Raw genomic sequence first — 21,157 nt, 5'->3', positions numbered from 1 at the left:
AGTTGTACTCTTTTTACCTTACTATGGTTTTTCCCATTGGGTTTTCCTGGAAATGTTTTTAACGAGGCAACAAAGACGTTAAGCGAGAGCGGATAGTGACACCGGCCCCCAAGGGGGAGTGTTACGAAAGTCAAAAGCAGCGGCCACCGAAAATGTTGAAATAATTAAAGATGTGGGTCCCGCTGCACTATTTGCACAGTAGATTTTTTCTCTATATATACGATCGAGTTCGATCGTTTAGAAACACACCATTTCACTCTTCTCTTCTCTCTAATAATAATCTTTCTATCAGTGTTAAAATTTCTACGGATATAAAATTTTGCCCTTATTTAAATTCCTGCGATACAAATAAATTCCAGTTCTTTTTATAACAAATTGATATATTTTCTGAAACTTATATTTGTAGCTGAAGAGGTGAAACTTAGTAATAATTAAAAAAAAACTATAATATGCCAAAACATGACTTAAGAAACATAAGATTTCATATATTACAATTTTATATTTAAAGAAACAATACTTTTAACTTCTTTTTTTGTCAACTTTATTTTCATTAGATTTAGTCTGAAGGACACGTTTACATAAAAATATTAGACTAAAGAAGAAAGGCACAAAAATAACAATAAAGGCCCAATCGAAGCGGTTCATGCTACACCATCCTCTGCACATCAATTGAAGAAGCTTCATGAGACCATGTGTCCTTCACGAAGGAAACGACAATCTTGGCTGCCGGAAATCTTCTCCGCCATGAAAGCTTCATCTTCACCATTTTCGATGTTCCTCTGTTGGCCACACTGTTGTAGCGTCTAAAGCCTCATCGCAAACCCGATACCAGTTTTTCGTGCTTTTCACTTTAACTGCAAACACTCAAGCAAAGAGGTCCGATCCACCATAATTAAATTCCAAAGAAACTGAAATCAAATCGAAGTAAACCATTTGTCGGATCGTTGAGACGACGCCGACTCTCCTGAATCCACTTCATAAATGATTCAAGTTAACCATCAAACTCTTCTTTCTTCATGTTAAAATGCTCCACATGAACCCCATGAACAGCTAAAATAAATAAAGTAGATAGACTAGTTCTCATAAAAAAAATCAGAGTAAGGGATGAAAAAGGTGTTTGATCGAGTTCAATGGGATGAATTTAAGCACAACGTAAAAAGCGAGTATTTACATAATCCAATCATGAAGATCAGATCGTTATTAATCGATTCAAAGCAGGGACAAAAAATATCATGAAGATCAATCCTGTTTGAAACCGATAAACACAACAAAAGAGTAAAACTCGCCTAGCGAAAGAAAATTCCAACAACAAGAAAGGAGAATCGGTCATGAGACCGTAATATATTACATCCAAAAAGATTTTAAAAAAAGTCGGTGGTGAGTGACGACGGAGTTCGCCTCTGGCAACCGAACACGAAGCTTGGGGGAAGTTGTTTTATCGAGAGGTTAAACGAAAAAGTTTAACAATACATTTAGCTAAAATGCAAACTAGTAAACTTTATTCATTTCTAATATATTATAAGCAATGTTTTTAAGACCAAACCGAATAATTATTGAGTTATTGTTCAATATGGTTCGACCGGATCAAACATTGTTCATTAATATGGTTCAATAATTTTTTAAATATTAAATTTAAAAAGTAAAGTTAGTAAATATGATACATAATTAAAATATAAATAAATATCAAATATAAAACATTATACATATACAAGATTTTTTTGTTCATCTAGTTAGTTTATAATTTTTTGATAATTTTAATGATTTTTGTAAAGTTTAATAACTTTAAAATTTAATCCGACTAATTGATCGTTTCTTGGTTGAAGTGTTGACTAGTTATTATACTCAACCAGGCTACATGATTATAAGTATAAAATATTAAAAATGCAAAAAACAAATACAATCATCTATGTTGGTGGGGAATGATCGGAAGCTTTGCTGGTGCAGGAGTAGCAGTGCAATGGTTGTCTCTGTTGCACAATCTGGTGATCGGCTTATCAGATAAAACGACTATCTTCCTTTTTCGCTACTGTTTCCGAGCTGTGGTCTATACCATATGGCGGAAAAGAAATGTCCGTCGGGTGGGAGAACTTCCTCTATCTTCTGCTCGACTAGTTATCCTTTTGGACAAGATGATTCACAACAAGTTTTCTTCCATTCGAAAGAAAGCTGGACATAAACATGAGAAGGTTGTGGTTTGGAAGTAGATGATTCTTTCAAATTTTTTCTCTTAAATAAAATATGGTTTTTTTTTTCTTTTTATATAGGTAGCATTGTACAAAGGTTTTTAAAAGGGAATAAATTTAAAAAAATTTCAAAAAAAAAAAAAAACAATCATGCATATCGTAAACGTATAAAAAAAATCATCTCAGATTAAATACTATAGCTAAATATATAATGATTTTCTTACGTTTTCATTTCTCCCTTTAGCTACTTCTCGAGTCCTCTCGAAACCTTGTTCTTCTCTCCGACAAGTAGAGCTAAACCCTTATGGCGATCATCTCCGAGGTTGAAGAGGAAACCAGCAGCGACCTTCGATTCTTCGAACCCACTAGGTTTCTTGGAGAAAGTGATCGAGTTTCTTGCCCAACAGAGCGATTTTCTCAACAAACCCTCCGCGGAGAGTGAGATCTCCGCCGCGGTTAGAGCGGCGAAGGAGGAGTTGAGGGAAGCCGAGAAGAAGAGTGTTGAGAAGAAGCCTGTGGAGAAGGAGAGTGTGTCTGCTTCAAGCTCAGAGCCCATGGAAGTGGAGGAGCAGAAGAAACAGGGAGCTGCTCCCATTGGTAAATTTTCAAATCTTTTGATTGTAATTGAATTTGGAAACTAGCGAATCTGGTCTAGGCTCTCTTAGGATTGGTTATGATCTTTGAGTTAAGTAACTGTGTGTCTGTTTTTATTTGTAGCTCCTAACAAAGGAAATGGTTATGATCTTGAGAACTACTCATGGGTCCAGACTCTCCAGGAGGTCACTGTCAACGTTCCTGTGCCTAGTGGCACTAAAGCACGGTCTGTTGTATGTGAGATCAAGAAGAACCGTCTTAAGCTTGGTCTCAAAGGCCAGGATCCTATCATCGATTGTGTATCTTATAAACTATTCAAATGCTAAGTTCGCAAACTTTTAAATGGTTATCGGGAGAGCTGTACCGTTCTGTGAAGCCTGATGACTGTTACTGGAACATCGGTAAATGCCTGAATCTCTAACGAACAATGCATAAGAGATTTTTTTAACTTCATGGTTGGTTTATTCTTTTTTTGCAGAGGACCAAAAGATGATTTCAATTCTGTTGACAAAGCAAGATCAGATGGAGTGGTGGAAATGCTGTGTGAAAGGCGAACCTGAGATCGATACGCAGAAGGTTGAGCCAGAGAACAGTAAATTAGCTGACCTTGACCCAGAGACTCGCTCCACTGTTGAGAAGATGATGGTACTTGTCTGTTTTTTAGAATCCATTCAAGTTTCTCCAGTGAGCTTTTTTCCTTTTGTGACACTGAAGTGTTTTCTTTTGTTTGTTCTTCGTTATCTATATAGTTTGATCAAAGGCAAAAGCAGATGGGACTTCCAACAAGCGACGAGCTACAGAAGCAAGACATCCTGAAGAAATTCATGTCTCAGGTAAACATCTCTGTATCTTTTGATTCTTATCACATTGTTTTTCTTTTTACATTAAACGGCGTTCTTCTTTTGTATTGTTTACTCGCAGCATCCAGAGATGGACTTCTCAAACGCAAAGATTAACTGAGTGCTCGTGTTGTCTGCCAGCTTTGCATCTTCACCAGCTTGTTTTTGTAGTTGCATCCTTACAAACTTTTTTCTTGCTTTTGGTTTTGTCTATTAGTTTGATAATCCGGTTTGTGGTTGGTTTTTGTTGAATGAACTTTGAAAATCCGTTTTTTAATTCATATGAGCTCTCTCTTAAACCGGGCATAATTTGGTATCATTGTACTTATCTTGTGACCGTGTGGTGACACATGGCAGCTTCTACGATTTGTCATGAAGCTGCCCTTCTCGGTAAAATGATGAAAACCGGGATCATGTGACACATTTGTGGTCCAGTCCGGTTTAAGTTGGGAATGTGGTCCACACTTGTGTTGTTGCTCTACAACTTTCTTTCTTCAACTTCACATAAGGAACCATAAATTACATCTATTTTACTTACGTGAATGCAAGCTCATTTGTGTAAACGCATTCACTTAGGAAGCAAGTGAATCTCTCCTCTCATTGTCTGGAGCGGTACAGTCTTAGCAACCTCACTTAGAGCGTTATTCGTAAGAGTGTGTTTGTGGTCCTCGTGGGCGATGTAACCATCTTTTTTAGAATAAACAAAAAAAAAATGTTTGGAAGAACATAAAATCAAGGGTCTTTCATTTGATTAAAAAGGTTAAAAACATTGTTTCATTCATAGCATATGCAGCTCTACTCTCTTAATGTTTTAATTCATTCCGACATTTTCAAAGGAAATGTGTCTCAAAGTATCAGCTTTGGGCCTCGTTGCTGGGAAAAAAACTAATTCAGTAAAATTTGTATAAATTAATAATGGTAAGAGTGTGATATTTCATTAGTTTATATAATTATAATTACTGAACTAAAATCTATAACTTTACTAAATTTTATCTATTTTAAAATTATTATTTTTAATTCATTTTCTAATTTTCATTTATTAAATTTTATTTTTGCTTAGTTGTTTACCAAATTTTCATATTGTTTTTCGGTTCTTTTGTAGTTGATTGTACTAGCTTTATACAGTGAAACCTTTATAAATTAATAATGTTGGGACTACACCAAAACTATAATTTTTTTAATTAATTTATAGAGATATTAATTTATCGATATACTAATTGAACTAAAAACTCAATTTGGGATTATAAAATTATATTATTTTATAGAGATTTTTAGTGTATATTAATTTATAGAGTATTAATTTAAAGAGGTTATATTGTATATTGAAGTTCGTAACATTTGTTTTAATCTTTACAAAATTGATGAAACTAAAAGAATTTAGTTTTTGTCTCATTCAGAATAACATAAGAACTGAATATTTTTTTAAAAGATTTTTTCGAACATAATTTTTGTGGAAACTTATGGAGATTATGGAGAAAAAAAGTTACAAGAAATCTTCAGCATGGTGGATGTCGTATCATCGGACATGGATTTCATAGGACGGCTCGGAGTTGCGCAGTCAGACGTGTATTGTCATATGATGGTAGAATTGACGTTCGTAGAATAGTCTATGTAATGTTCCTCATCATTGTAATAGCATAATTAACCAGACGTTAAAAAAAAATTTCAATTTATAGAAAAACAAATCTGTAATTATATTTTAGTAATATCTATAAAACTACATAAATTATCAGTTTATAATTTTAGTAGTCATTTATTTACATAAAATACTTGATACATGTATTTTATTATTAAATTCTAACAAAAATTTTAATTCAACATGAAATATACTGATAAGAAGTTACATGCTCTGGTCTCTGATCCAACAATATTATGAGCTTAGAGCATGAAATATATTGATAAGAAAAATGTGTTTTGCTCATTCGTCATACTTGAAATATTAGTTGACGGTTGGTAATTTATTTATATTATTGATAAGTTATTATTCGGTATTCTTAACCTTGTGTTTGTTATGTATTGTCCTATTTGTTTCGTACTAATCACATTTGTTAGTATGGTACGTTTATTATGTACAATTTGTTTCCGCAAACCATTCATAAGTTTTTTTTTTTTTTTTTTTTGAATAAATGTAAAAAATTTATTCAAAACTATCTTTAGTGCTTCTATTTTATGTATAAATCAATCAAAAAGCTCTAACAAACTAACTCAAAATTTCATGGCCTAAGACTTTCTAGTCCCAAACCATGTGGACAAGCTCTCCTCAAAATGTTTTTTCCCCAACCCCTTCATCATTAGAAGCTTTAAGCGGATTGCTTTATCCACAAATCTAGTAATCATGCCTGCACTTTGTGGTTTTTCTCTGTGTCTACGGTTGTTCCTTTCTCTCCATAAGGCATGAACCGTGGCTTGGAATGTGTATCGTAGAAAGTATCGTTTAGTTGGTGGTAAAGTGGTTTGCGAGACCATCCCAACTATATGATTCCATTCCGTGGTGAAAGCTCCTTGCAAGATACCCCCCGCCAGATCCTTCCATACTTCCTTTGAGTATTTACAGTTGAAGAAGAGGTGACTACAAGTTTCATTTGCTTCATCACAGAGCACACACACTGGGTTGACTGCTATATTCCACATCTGCATTCTATCACAAGTTTGCAATCTTTCTCTCAAAGCTACCCATACCAGGAATGAGTATTTTGGCGTTGACTGTATAAACCAGATGCCCTTACTCCACTCGCACCGAGGCGAACCAGAGCGAAGCTGCAGCCATGTTTTTTTTGAAGAAAAAACCCTTGCGTGGACTCCTCCTTTCTGTTTCCAGAGGGGAATATCTTCTTCTTGACTAATTGCTGACCGCAGAGAATCTATTTCATCTTCTACCTCGTTTAAAATATTTTCTCTGTGTCGTCGTCTCCTTCTTCTTCTTTGGTTACCAAGAACGTCAGCAACTACTGCTTGCTCAGAAATTCCCATAACAATGCAGCCTCGATCACCCAACACATCCTTCAGGCAACCAAACTTCGACCAATTTACATGCCAAAATAATGTGTTCTGCCCATTCCTTACCTCCATTTTATAAAATTGCTTTGCAAGATCTCTGAGTTTGAGGAGTTTCCTCCATACCCAAGATCCCAAGCTAGTACTCTCTTTGATTGTCCAGAATCACTACAAAAAAACACGCCGAATTCCGACGGAGATTCCGACGGACCTCAATGTCGTCGGACGTTTGTGACGGATTACTGACCAATTTCCGACGAAAACCAAAAATTTGAAGTCGTCGGAATTCCGTCGGCCATTTCCGACGGTATTCCGACGAAACATGGGTCGTCGGAATATACCGACGTACTTCCGACGACATTCCGATTAACAGTACAGTCGTCGGTATTCCGTCGGAATTTTCCGACGAATTTCTGACGAACCATGTGATCGTTGCCGACAAATATATATGACCGTTGTATAGCCGTTTGAGATTAGAAAATACCGACGGAATTCCGACGGAATTCTTTACATCCGTCGGAATTTCGTCGGAAAGTCGTCGGAGGGCCGTAAACAATTTCCTATAAATACAGCCCCTTCTCATTCAACTCATTCAACTCATTCACACTTCATTCTCTCTTCATTCTCTTTAGTCATAACAATTCCGTGAAAATCATGTCTTCAGAAGTTTATTATCGTTCGTGAATGGATAAACCTCATTTGGATCCGAACACCAATTTTCTTACGGAAGAATACGTTCAAGGGATTGGAGAATTCATGAGGCTTGTTCAACAGCAACCAGATGCAAAAAGTGGTATGTTAAGATGTCCCTGCTCTACTTGCAATAATAATAAGGTTATAAAAGAATTTGATGTTTGGACTCATTTGTATATGAAAGGGTTTTCACGTAATTATAAAGTTTGGTACCTTCATGGAGAAATTGGTTATGAATATGGTAGTACTAGCGAACCTCAGCCTGTTAGTGAACTTCAGCCTGATATTAGGTTAGAAGAATCTAGAACGGATATAGATTATGGTGTAGGTATTGAGCAGATGGTACATGATCATTATAGAGGGGAAGAACCAAATCCCGAATCTAGGAGATTTTTTGACATGTTGGATGCTGGAAAACAACCTTTGTATCAAAATTGTAGAGATGGTCATTCAGTCTTATCATCTGCAACTAGATTAATGGGTATTAAGACAGACTATAATTTGGCTGAAGAATGTATGGATGCGATTACTGATTTTTGTCAAAGGTATTCTACCTGAGGATAACCTTGCACCGGGTTCATACTACGAGGTTCAAAAACTTGTTTCCGGTCTTCAACTACCGTACGAAGTGATAGATGTATGTATTGACAACTGCATGATCTACTGGAGAGCGGATGAGACACGTAATGTATGCAAATTTTGTGGGAAACCTCGTTATCAGGAGACGAGGGGAAGAGTTCCGATCCCATTCAAAAGAATGTGGTATTTGCCTTTGACGGAAAGATTGAAGAGGTTGTATCAGTGTGAGCGCACAGCAAAAGGAATGAGATGGCATGCAGAGCATTCCACAAATGGTGAGATTAGACATCCTTCAGATGCGAAGGCTTGGAAACATTTCCAGTCAACATATCCAGAATTTCCGGAAGAGAGAAGAAATGTTTATCTTGGATTATCTACTGATGGTTTCAGCCCATTTGGAAAGCATGGAAGACAATATTCTCTATGGCCAGTTATTGTGACACTGTACAACTTACGGCCGAGCTTGTGCATGCGACGAGAGTTTTTGTTTCTCTCAATTCTCGTCCCCGGGCCAGATCATCCTAAAAGATCACTAGATGTGTTTCTTCAACCACTGATATATGAGTTGCAACAACTATGGGCGCATGGTTTTGAGACATACGATGTTTCGTGCAAATAAAACTTTCAGATGCGGGCAGTACTTATGTGGACAATAAGTGACTTTCCAGCATATGGTATGTTATCTGGATGGACAACACATGGGAGGCTATCATGTCCATATTGTCAAGATGACACAAATGCTTTCCAACTAAAGAACGGAAGGAAAACGTGTTGGTTTGACTGTCACAGACGATTTCTACCACCTGATCATCCATACCGCAGGAGTAAGACTTCGTTTACGAAGAACAAGCAGGTGTTTGATGGTCCACCTGAGGAAGTTAGTGGGAAAGATTTGTTGAAGCAGTTTAGGTATTTTGATGCAGAAAGGACGCCAGATGTAGGTGGACATGAAAACATTCGAGTCAGTGCGGTTGGAGAGCTACATAACTGGCACAAAAAGAGTATTTTCTGGGATCTGCCATATTGGGAGAGTCATCTATTGCGGCATAATTTAGATGTCATGCATATTGAGAAGAACTTCTTCGACAATCTGATGAACACAGTCCTTAACATCCAAGATAAAACGAAGGATAATTTGAAGTCAAGGTTGGATTTAGTCGATATCTGTGATCGTTCTGAACTTCACGTTGATGAGAACGGTACGGCTCCTTTTCCCATTTATCGGCTGGATAGTGCTAGAAAAGAAGAGTTCTTTGATTGGATTACAGATAAAGTGAAATTTCCTAACGGATATGCATCAAATTTGGGGAACTGCGTTGATAGAAGCGAAGGAAAGTTTACTGGCTTGAAGAGTCATGATTGTCATGTAATTATGCAGCGCCTCCTTCCGTTTGCTTTTTCAGCATTATTGCCACGTAATGTTCATGAAGCAACTGCAGATATCTTATATTTTTACAATTTAATTTATTTTTATATTTAACAATTATGCTTATAAAAACTTAATACTTACGAAAATTATGTCTTTTATCTATGTAGGGATTAGTGTTTTCTTCCGCGACTTATGCAGCAGAGTAGTGACTGAAGAGGGTATTAATAATTTGAAGACAAATGCACCAATCAGCATATGCAACCTTGAGAAGATATTTCCTCCATCATTCTTTGATGTAATGGAACATCTTGCTATTCATCTCGCAAGAGAATTGGAACTTGGTAGTCCTGTGCAGTACAAATGGATGTATATTTTTGAGCGTTATATGCATCATCTGAAGAAGATGGTCAAAAATCAAAGCAGGGTGGAAGGATCTATTGTGGCACAGGTGATCAATGAAGAAACTGAAATCTTTACTGAAAATTATTTTCCACCAGAAGTGCATACAAAACACCGAAGACCTGCTCGGCATGATGATAGAGGGGAGAGAGCAACATATCATGTTACTGTCCCAAGCATGTTCAAGGAAATAGGACGACTTAGTGGAAAATTCACGAAGCGGAGACTTACAGACACTGAGCACGCTCATTTGCAAACATATTTGCTCACTAACTGTGAAGATGTTCTACAATATGAGAGGTAAAAATATTTATTCATTTATTGTTAGATTAATATTCAATAAATTTATTTCATATTGATAATATTTTTGTATATAGTGTATATATGGCGGAGTTGCGTATGACTCACAGGCATGCAACAGAAGATGAGCTTCGACAACTTAGAGATAACGGATTTGCTGCGTGGCTTCGTAGTTATGTGAGTCATATATCATATTACCCTATGCAAATGATTAGTTTAAATTTAATATAAACTAATTAACTTTTCAATCATATATGTTTTTAATTTATAGGTAAATGATGGTTTGGCCAGAGGTCTTGTGTTAGATGATTGGATACGCGAATTTGTGCAGGAACCAAACTATGTGGTCAAATCATATCCTAAATTTTGTACGCAAGGATATGCATTCACAAGGAAAGGTCATTCTAAGACAACATATGATGCTGGTGTTTCATCTTCTTCCGGTGACGATGTCTACTACGGCAACATAAAAGAAATATTGGAAATCCAATTTCCTGGAATGGTTGGATTGCGTTGTGTAGTATTCTATTGTGATTGGTATGACACCACCCCAGATAGAGGAGTGAAGATTGATGCGTTTGGTGTTACATCAGTTCTTTCGCGGCGGAAACTTCAATATTATGATCCCTTCATTCTTAGTTCGCAAGCTGATCAGGTATGTCAATCTATTCATAATTTTTTACCAATATAATTAATTAATGTTATATATTTTACTAATACTTGTATAATTGATATGTATAGGTGTGCTACATAAGTTACCCTCGGGTGACGTACAGAGACGATCCATGAGTTACTGTAACGCAAATCAACCCAAGAGGACGAGTGGATGGAACTTCTGATGATGATGAACCATTGCAACCAGAGTCTACCAGCAACGCCCAGACAGTTGAAGATTTGGAAAATGTTCAACTTGTTGAGAATTTGACTTTGTTTGGACATGTTGCTGTTGTACATTCGGAGCCAGAAGCCGAGGTTGGGGAGTTTTATGAAGATTCAGAAGATTCTGATTAGTTTTTTTTTTTTTTTTATTGGTCCGTCGGAAATCCCTCCCAATATACCGACGACATAGCGACGACCAAGGGTTTCGTTGAAGTTTGTAAAGGTCGTCGGTAATTCGTCGGTATATTCCGACGAATTACCAACGACATGTGTTTCTAAAAAATTTCAATCATAAAAATCTATAAATTTAGATGCCAAAACTATGAAAATAACACATAATAAGTGTTTAGTATAGTATTAGATCGCAACCGTTCAAATATAACAACTCATTAAAATATTTATGTATGCATATCATTGTTTTCATAACATCTCATCTTAACACTCATATACTTATACAATCATATTCATATAATCTTACATTACAAAAAATGTTGTTGTATAAAATCGTGTTATAAAAACATTTTTATTGTTAAATCTTTATGCAAATACTATATATCTTATCAAATATATGGATTTTGCATTTAGAAACTTGTAATCAACACCCTAAACACTAAGTCGTCGGAATTCCGTCGGAATATACTGACGGACACATTCCGTCGGAATATACTGACGGACACATTCCGTCGGAAATCCAATTTGCCCGGGAGAACCAAACCGCGTGAAAATTTTCGCGAATCGCCATTTGGTATATTTTAATTATACCGACGGAATACTGACGAACCCGTGTCCGTCGGAATCTTCAGATATAATAACCCTTCTTCTTCCTTCTTCGTTATTTCCGCCTCTCTCTCAAAGACGATCTCTCTCCGACGATTTCTGCATCTCTCCGGCGATTCCGGCCCTTCTCCACCTCTCTTCACCCGCGAATCCTCTTCTCACCCTCATATCTCTTCCCCAAACCCCAAATCATGTAAGAATCATCCCAAACCTTCTTTTATATCAATTGTTTAGGGTTTTGGAAGTTACATCTCAGATTTTAGGTTGTTTGATTGAAAATTTTAGGATTGAATGGATAGTTTAGGATATATAAGTTAGGATTGTTGTTTGGATTGTTGTTTTAGTTTTTTTTGGAATTTTTTTTTTGTGTTAAAATTCAAAACGTTTTAATATTTTTAAAACGTTTTTTGATTTTTAAAAACGTTTTTCAAGTTTCCAGTAATGAAATATATATAATAAAACGTTTTTAAAATTTTTTTAAAATATTTAACAACATTTTTCTACATTTATAAATTTTTTATAATTTTGTATACATATATATATATATATATATATATATATATATCATGTATAATAAAAAATTTAAATTTTTTTATAATTTTTTATAAGTTTCCACTAATAAACTATGTATAATAAAATGTTTTTTTTTAATTTTAAAAATATTTAACAACATTTTGAAAATATTTTTGATGTATTAATTTTTTGTATAATAAAAGGTTTAATAGTTTTTTTTTAAAACGTTTATAAAACCTTTTGTAAATATATAAATGAAAACATTAAAAATAGAAATGATTTGAAAATATTTTTGATGTATTAATTTTTTTTTTAGGGCCGAGGGTGAACCCCGCCCCGCAGCCCGTCTTCGACGTAGTTCGGTGAGCAGTTCCCGTGCATCGGGATCGTCTCATGAACAAAACTCGGTTCCCGCATATATTCCCGCTCCAGCTCCCGCTGCCCCTCGCGCTGCTGCTCAACAGGATCCGGGGGTCATGCCAGTTCAACTATTGGTTCAACAACCAGGTCGAGAGCATCTACCGGTTCTCCAACCCAACCCACGATGAGGACATAGCACTTGGTTAGTATTTTTTTTATTTGTACCATTATGTTTTTTCCTTTAATTAACTTGCTAACTTGTATTTTTTTAAAATGTTCACCAAGTCGAAAAATGGCATTAGCCGGAGCATCAACCAGATGATGTACTCCATGCTCCGTTTTGGATATCCAAAGTGGAGTGTGATCCCTTCCGACGAACGAGAGTTGTGGTTTCGTCAGTTTGCGGTATAGTAACTCTTCATTTTTTTAAAGTTTTTACATTTTTTTAAAAATATTTACTTATTAAATTATGTTTGTTTTGTAGCAAGAGTTCAACTGGCACTCCGATCTTACGGAAACAGTCCGTAAGAAATTCAACGAAAAGGCCATGGACTTTTATACGAAGCAGATAAACGCGTGGAAGACAGTTTGGCAGAAGAACAAGAGGCCACGGTTCATCAATGGGACGGTGTGGGAGCAGTTGATAGCTCATTGGGAGAAGGAAGAAACTGCAGCGATCGTGGCGGGAAAAGGTATGTATGTGCACAACCTCGGCTCTTGCTCTATGTCTACTAAGGAAGATGAACTTGTAAGTTTTTTATTATTATTTATCTTTATATTTTTTAAATAAATATTTTATATATTCCTTGGAAAATAATGGCGGTTTTTTTAGATCGAAGCAAATGATGGTAATCCCGTTGATCGTCTCCAACTCATTAAGGTGGCTCACACTAACAAGACGACGGGTCAAATTCAGGACCCCGTGATCAAAGGTGTCGTTGATTTGGTGGAAGCTGAAATAGTATCTCAATCTCAGCCTTTCTCTGATGACGGCGATTCTACGGGAGCTTCAACCAACTTGTCTCTATTGCAAATAAATGAGATGGTTGAAAAGGTAATTTTTTTTATTAATATATATTTTTTATAATGTCGGTTACTAACTTGTCCCTATTTACTAACTTTAAATATTTTTGTAGGCGGTTCCTAAAAGGAAAGGAGGCCGTTTAGTTGGGTTGGCCCGCCGTGCTTCTTCGTATCCGGCATCTTCTTCGCAAGCTCCGTATGCCGATCCCATGATTCTCGAGGAGCTACATGACAAAGATGAACGGATTGGGGCATTGGAGGAGCAGAACACCACTATCCTTTCTGAGAATGCCACTATCCGTTCGGAGAATGCCACTATCCGTTCGGAGAATGCCACTATCCTTGCTGAGTTGGCATCCCAGAAGAAGTTCAACACCGAGATAATGCAGAAGCTAGATCGTTTGATGTCTTCGAGTTCATCTTAGTTTTTTCGGCTTTTTAAAATTTTCTGAATGTTTTTTTTTCTATTTCGGTTTGTATGAATTTTAAACTTTCTGAATGTTTTTTTTTCTATTTCGGTTTGTATGAATTTAAATTCTATAATATTATTAGTTTTAAATTTCTGATTTTTTTAATTTATTAATTAATTTTTAATATAAAAAAATATATAAAAATGCAAAATTAATTCGTTTTTAAAATTTGTATATTCCGACGAACTCTGGGCGTCGGAATATACCGACGGACAACGGTTCCTCGGAATATACCGACGAACCAACATCCGTCGGAATTTACCGACGAACCAATATCCGTCGGAATATACCGACGAACAAATATCCGTCGGTATATTCCGACGAACCAATGTCCGTCGGTACATTCCGACGAACCAACGTCCGTCGGAATATACCGAGGAATCCACTACGTCGGAATTGTCCGAGGAACGTTCTCTGTCGGTACATAGTTTTTCCGATGAACTCTGGTCTCGTGTGTCCGCATCGTAATATCGTCGGAAGTTCGTCAGAATGACGTTTCTCGGTATTCGTCAGAAAGTCGTCGGAAGTTCTGACGAAATTCCGACGATTTTTTTTTTCCGACAAAAGGATACCGACTTACAGGTTCGTCAGAAATTCGTCGGAATCGGTCTATTCCGACGAATTTCTGACGATTTCGGCCATCAGAATCCCCCTGTTTTCTTGTAGTGAATGAGCCTTTCCTGATCAGATAGCACTGCACCCATCTAATCCAAAGCGATGCTTTTGCTGAGTGAATCCTCCATATTAATTTGAGGCTATGTACCGTATTCATCTCCTTCAGTGGTCGAATCCCTAGACCGCCCTCATCATGTGGTAAACAAACATCCACCCAACTGACCTTTGCTTTACTCGTTTTCAGCTCTGGTCCCGACCACAAAAAAGCTGAGCATAATCTTTCTATATCCTTCAAACAACTGCTGGGAAGTTTGAAGGCTTGCATCCAGAAGTTTGTGAGACTCGTAATGACTGATTTGATGAGTTGCAGACGGCCAGCGTGAGATAGAAATCTTCCAGTGCATGATTTCATTCTTTTCCTGACTTTTTCCACAAGGGGTAAGTAATCATGTACTGTCATTCGCTTGGTTAGGAGCGGTAAGCCCAAATACCTTACAGGCAAGCTACCCGAAGCAAAAGAGAAGCTACCGAGGATGTCTTCTTTAGCAGCCTCCGTGGCACCAGCAATGTACAAGGTGGACTTTTCTAGACAGATCTTCAGCCCTGACATGACTTCAAATTCATCAAAGACCGTGAGAACACCTTCTATAGAGTGCTTTGATCCATCCGTGAAGACCATAAGATCGTCAGCGAAGCATAGATGTGTAAGCAAGATGTTCTGGCAGCGTGGGTGGAAACCAATTTGCTTCCTTTCCGCAGCTCTATCAATCATGCGGGAGAGAACATTGATGCAAATGACGAATAGGTAAGGTGAGAGAGCACAGCCTTGGCGAAGACCCCTCTTGCTTTGAAAAAACCCAGCTAATTCCCCATTAATTTGAACTGAGAAAGAGGCAGTGCACACACACAATTTTATCCAGTGAATGAAGTCCTCTGGTATGTGCAGAGCTCTCAGCGTGTTCAGGAGAAAAACCCAGTTAACAGAGTCGAAAGCTTTCGCAATGTCGATCTTCATTGCACATCTTGGGGTGATGTCTTCCTTGTGATAGTCCTTCACTATCTCTGTTTTCCACTAATAATATGTCCTTTACGAAGGCAGATTGGTTGTGGGAGATGCACTGAGGGAGAGTAGCTTTTAATCTGTTCGCGATGATTTTGGAGATCACTTTGTATAGGAAATTGCAGCAGGAGATTGGTCTATAGTCTTTCATTTATGTCGCAATGTCTTTCTTGGGAATGAGAGCCAGAATGGTGGAATTCAACCCCTTCGGGAGAAACCCTTTGCAGAAGGACTGAACCGCAACTGTGAAATCCTTTGCAATTACACTCTATGAAGCCTTAAAGAATTCAGTGGTGAATCCATCTGGTCCTGGAGATTTGTTGCTAGGCATGTGGAAAAGGACCTCTCTTATCTCTTTTTCTGTCACCAGCTTTGTGAGGGATGTTCTATCCTCCTCACTACATCTTAAAGATAGAATATCTTGTAGCTTAAATGGGAGACATTTCATATCATTTTTAGTGTAGGCATGAATTTAGTGGCTGGAGGCTGATTGGCTACATATTGTTTTGTCGATATTCATCAATTATTTGAAAGAGACAAACGCAGCATACACTAAATGAGTCTTGTTGTTAATTATCAATTTGACCATCAGATATGTTATAACTCTCCCATTAGTTAGATCCATCAATCATCATCTCCTTTAACTCTTTTGTTGGAGATATAATCAAAGGGGTGCATAGAGACAAATTCGATGTGCCATGTGAATTTTAGCAGTCACCAATATTGATGATGACACAGTTGGCACTAATGTACAATGAGGCCAAACGAAGTAAAACATATTTCATATATTTACAAATTGGTTACGATCTGTAATCACATCATACTTAAACCTAAAACATTAAAATTTTCTTTTTATATAGAAAAGTTCAACCATTTGCGTCAAACTCTATTCTGTTTGAACAGAAAGGATAGAGTGTAAGCGCATGTAATGGTTTTATATAACGTAAATCATTTTTTTTTCTCATGTCTTGAGCTATATTTGAATTTGAATCCGACATAAGTGATCCAACTCATCTAACTAGTAGGCTTAACTTCTCTAAAGATCATTTTTTTTTTCTATGACATTTAGATGACCACGAAAGACTAGATCCCTATAAGAACTATACAGTAAAAATTCTTTAAATTAATATTCGATAAACTAATGAACTATATAAATTTATAGTTCTAAAGTTGGGCTCATTCAAAATATAAAATAAATCAATAAAATAATTTTTTTAAATCCTCTGTACATATATAATCTCATTAAAATATTAAATTATATATATAAGTATAAAAAACATTGTTTTATATTTTTTTGTCAACAATAACTTTATCTCTATATTTTCTCAACACTTTAATATATATAATATTTAGTAAAGTTATATCTAAAACTACACCTAAATTCTATGAAAATATTTAATATACATAAAATAATATTTCAAACAATAAAAAAGTCGAACTTCTAAAATCTAAAATCAATTAGCTTTTATTTTGTAAAGAAATATATTTAGAAATAGGAAAATCTAGAAAATGAAATTTTTTTAGTAAAGTAATAAAATACCATTATCCTAACATGGCTTCAAGCGATTAAAAAATGTATGTATCTTATATATTAATAAGTCACAACATTGATTCATGTGTGATTTTGTAAAAAATGGATTTAATGGACATATTCCTAAAAAGTCATATTACATTTGATCTCTAATATTATCATTTACATTTTGGGTCTACTAGAAATTTTTATTGAGCTATCAATAATTGGATTTAAAAAATAGATGATCCATTGAATTTATAGATAATATAAATTAAATAGATATAATTTAATGTTGTAATACTGTACCTCTATATATTAAATATTTAAATATTTATCGATGTTAACTCTCGAAACTATAAATATTTTTTTTAAATAAAAAAAGCATATTATCTAAAAATGATTAATCTTTACTACCTTAAACCAATGAAAACAAATTTTAAACTATATAGATTATTTTAAAAATTAAACAAAAACTAAATGTTTAATTATTTACTCGATAATATAAATATATGAAGCAAAAAATTTAATTTTTTAAAAACTTTCTAAATACGTGAAATGTTATAATATCTTTGAATATGACAATAAAACAGTATTTTACTAATCTTTATATATATAGTTGCGATTTTAATAATAAAATAATAATCCGAAAATATATATATATATAGAAGAAGATACAAATACATGTGAAAGTTTAAAACAATCTATTCAAAGAAAAAATATACCGTAAACTTATTATGTTTTGAAAATTGATAGACACATATATTATAATATATACTAATTTAGAATTGAAAACAAAATATTTATATAAAAATAAATAAAAACAAAAACTCGCGGAACCGCAGGTCGAGATCTAGTGTTCTTTTAAAAAAAGTGTGTATGTTCTTTAAAAAAAATGTGATCTTCAGAGACCTCATCAGAAATAATTTATTAATCAGACATACGATAATTAGTAAGTACTATTTTATATTGCCGGATATCCTGAGTTATCAAGAAAAAAATTATTTTATTTTAAATTAGTAACTTTTATTTTTGAGATTATTTGTATGTATGAATCCACGCGCCCCAATATTTAGGGGAATATCTTCACTTTCTGAAATTAATTCCTGTTCCGTTATTGCCCCTACTCTCACATCTCCCGCATGACTCTGATTCTGTCATACAGTCTGAAATCCCACATGTATCCCTCTCTCTTTTCAATTTTTTTTATCATTTCTAATCTAATTTATATTTTTACTTTGCAATTGAAAGGAAACTCATCATCCAAATTGAAACTCCAGAACACCCAATCACTTGTTCTCTTGTCTTTTCTCCTACATTTTGTGTTTATCAAAGTTTCTTGTCCTTCTCTCTGGCTCTCTCTTTTATTGGTTTGAAATCTTTTTGTTTTCGAATTACCGTGAGTCAAAACCAATTGAGACCCGTTACAAAGTAAGAACTCGGTGGCTGATTTTATTTCCATGAATCTGATCCAACGGCAGTGGTTTAAAGTGGTTGATTTCTTTCAACGGCAGAGCTTGACAAAAAAATACCATGACAGAGCCTGATCAAATGTCGGAGTTGATTAAAACCTCAGATAACCTTCTACAAATATACTTTTCAGCAGTGATAAAATACCTTCATTTTTTTTAATTTCTCGGCGTTGTAAACGTAATTGTCTGCTCTGATACTTTATATTTGTCAATTCACATCTAATTCTAAATATTTTTTTTGCTCTGCATCATTGTTCATGTTCTGCAATAAAGCATATAACATTTATATTACCACGTTAAGCCATATATATATATACGATATTGTTATTGTTAACATGCTAACTTGTTTTATAACATGCTAATTTCTTTTCCTTGGCTCGTTGACTTAAAAATTAGTTAGTTAAATTTATGTATTAACCGTTAAATAAGGTGTTATATTGGTAAATAATATAGAATAGTGTATTATTAAGTTATTGATTTATTTAATGTGTTATAACAAAATATAACTCGATACCAATACTTGTAACATGTTTAAAATAGTATTCATTGTTAACAAAATGTGCAACATGTTACAAAATTTGTTAATTCGCTAACACGATTTGTAACATGTTTGATAGTCAAATTCATTGATGAGTTCTAGTGTAGTTCATCGTAAACCCATAAAAGAATATTATCAGTTTTTTTTATTTTTGATAAGTTCACTACCATAGATTTACGTTTTATGTGGAAGATGTGATTTTTCATATAATTGACTTGAATTTAGAATGATTATAGTAATTGGTTTATTATTTACTCAAAATCATTTTAAAATTTAGATGAGAAAAATAATTGTTAAAAAATAAGATGAGATTGCTCAAAAAGAAAGATGAGAGGAGAAAGAATTGTGAATGAAGAAAGAGATGAGAGATCAGAGATGAAAATATGGGTAGTTTAGGAAATATAAGGCACAAAAGCTATAGTTATATGCCTTTAAATCAACTCATGGATAATTCTCCAATATCGACTCCATTTATAGGTATTCGCCTAAATCTTTCTTTTATTTTTTTCGTCAATTAGTAGCTATCTAATCGCGCTCTCGGATAGGTTAACAAAACTAAAATGTATTCTTGGATCGTCATTGTTTCACAACTTATTACCATTATGGCATCAGAGACATTACGATTATATCTATATATATATATATATATATCTGTATAACATTTACCATATATACTCGACATAAGTATCTGTGTATTATATATATACCCGTCTATGATATGCCACTATCTGCCTAACATAATTTAGAACACAATTTGTCCTTAATATATTTGTTCTATAAATCTAAAGATCGCGTCTTCATATAAACTTATGTAACATGCAGAACTAAAAAAAAAAAAAACATGCAGAACTAGACATGTCAAAATTTCGTAATAGCCAATCTCAATGCATATTTAGGAAATTAACAGTTTCAATTTTTAAGTACATAGGTCAATTTCGTTCCTTTTTTTGTCGATCAGCATTATTCTATAATATTTATCTTTAATAGATAGTTTTTAATTTTAATTTTTCTTGTTACAAACTGTTTTCGCAAGTTTCATCAATCTAGTAAAATACGATTGCGGACGAGGACATCGGTCAATGTGGTTTGACACAATGACATCTTCGTTATCGCATTCTTGTTTTGGTGATATTTGTGGTGGTCGAATAGAAAATAAAATAAAAGTAAAAGAAAACAAATATGCTGATCATTGTAAATATACATATTTTCTAAAAATATACATTAATATAACTGACTCAGAATAAAAGTAAATGAATTAGCTCAAAATATTTCATAGATAAAAGCATGTTTCTAACCATATTCCAAATGTTTTGTTTAAAAACGGTCCTTTCGGGGACATCCGGTAAAATTGGAACGATACCGAGAAGATTAGCATGGCCCATGCGCAAGGATGACACGCATAAATCAAGAAATTGTCCAAATTTTTAAGTTTTTTATCAAAAAAAAAAAATTATACGTAAAATATAATCGGTTCAACCATCCAACCATTCTCGTTTAACAATATTTTAAATTGCTCTTTGCTATATAATTTTGTATATTATACAATACTGTTTTGACGCTAGGCAGAAGTGACATTGACTTTTGTCACACAAATTCTAGATTCTACCGTAGCAGAAACTTTCATTTTCTTACCAAAATATCATCTTATGTACAGATGCAAAGCACTATTCAAGTAACGAATGGTTTGATTAGTCTCACAGGAAGTAGTGGAATAAACAACCATTGGTTGTATCTGAAAAGCCAAATGTAACAATCTTCACTTTCATCGATAATACAAGATATCGATAAATAAATAAAAAATAGCAGGAAAATGATGAAAGTGTCGATGTTAAGAAGAAGCTAAAAGACCCCAACATGATGGGGGCTCAAATTCAAAATATGAGGCAAAATATATAAACCAAAAAGCAAAGAAACAAAAAAGCACCCACTTGCCACTTAATTAAAAGAAATAAAATGCACTTTACAAATACACTCAAGAAGTTTGGACCAT

General features: G+C 34.5%; 1 non-coding gene and 1 pseudogene across 1 annotated transcript; both read left to right on the top strand.

Annotated features, from left to right (window-relative positions):
- The first annotated feature begins 2,487 nt into the window (after positions 1 to 2,487).
- LOC106429863 lies at positions 2,488 to 3,922 on the top strand (annotated as a pseudogene).
- A 16,568-nt stretch (positions 3,923 to 20,490) lies between these two features.
- LOC125582859 lies at positions 20,491 to 20,593 on the top strand. Its single transcript, XR_007320302.1, has one exon. It is a non-coding gene; the product is annotated as a U6 spliceosomal RNA (small nuclear RNA).
- The last annotated feature ends 564 nt before the right edge of the window (positions 20,594 to 21,157 follow it).

The sequence above is a fragment of the Brassica napus genome, chromosome C2 (genome assembly GCF_020379485.1).
Source record: "Brassica napus cultivar Da-Ae chromosome C2, Da-Ae, whole genome shotgun sequence".
NCBI lineage: Eukaryota > Viridiplantae > Streptophyta > Magnoliopsida > Brassicales > Brassicaceae > Brassica > Brassica napus.
This window is presented reverse-complemented; position numbering and strand designations above follow the sequence as displayed.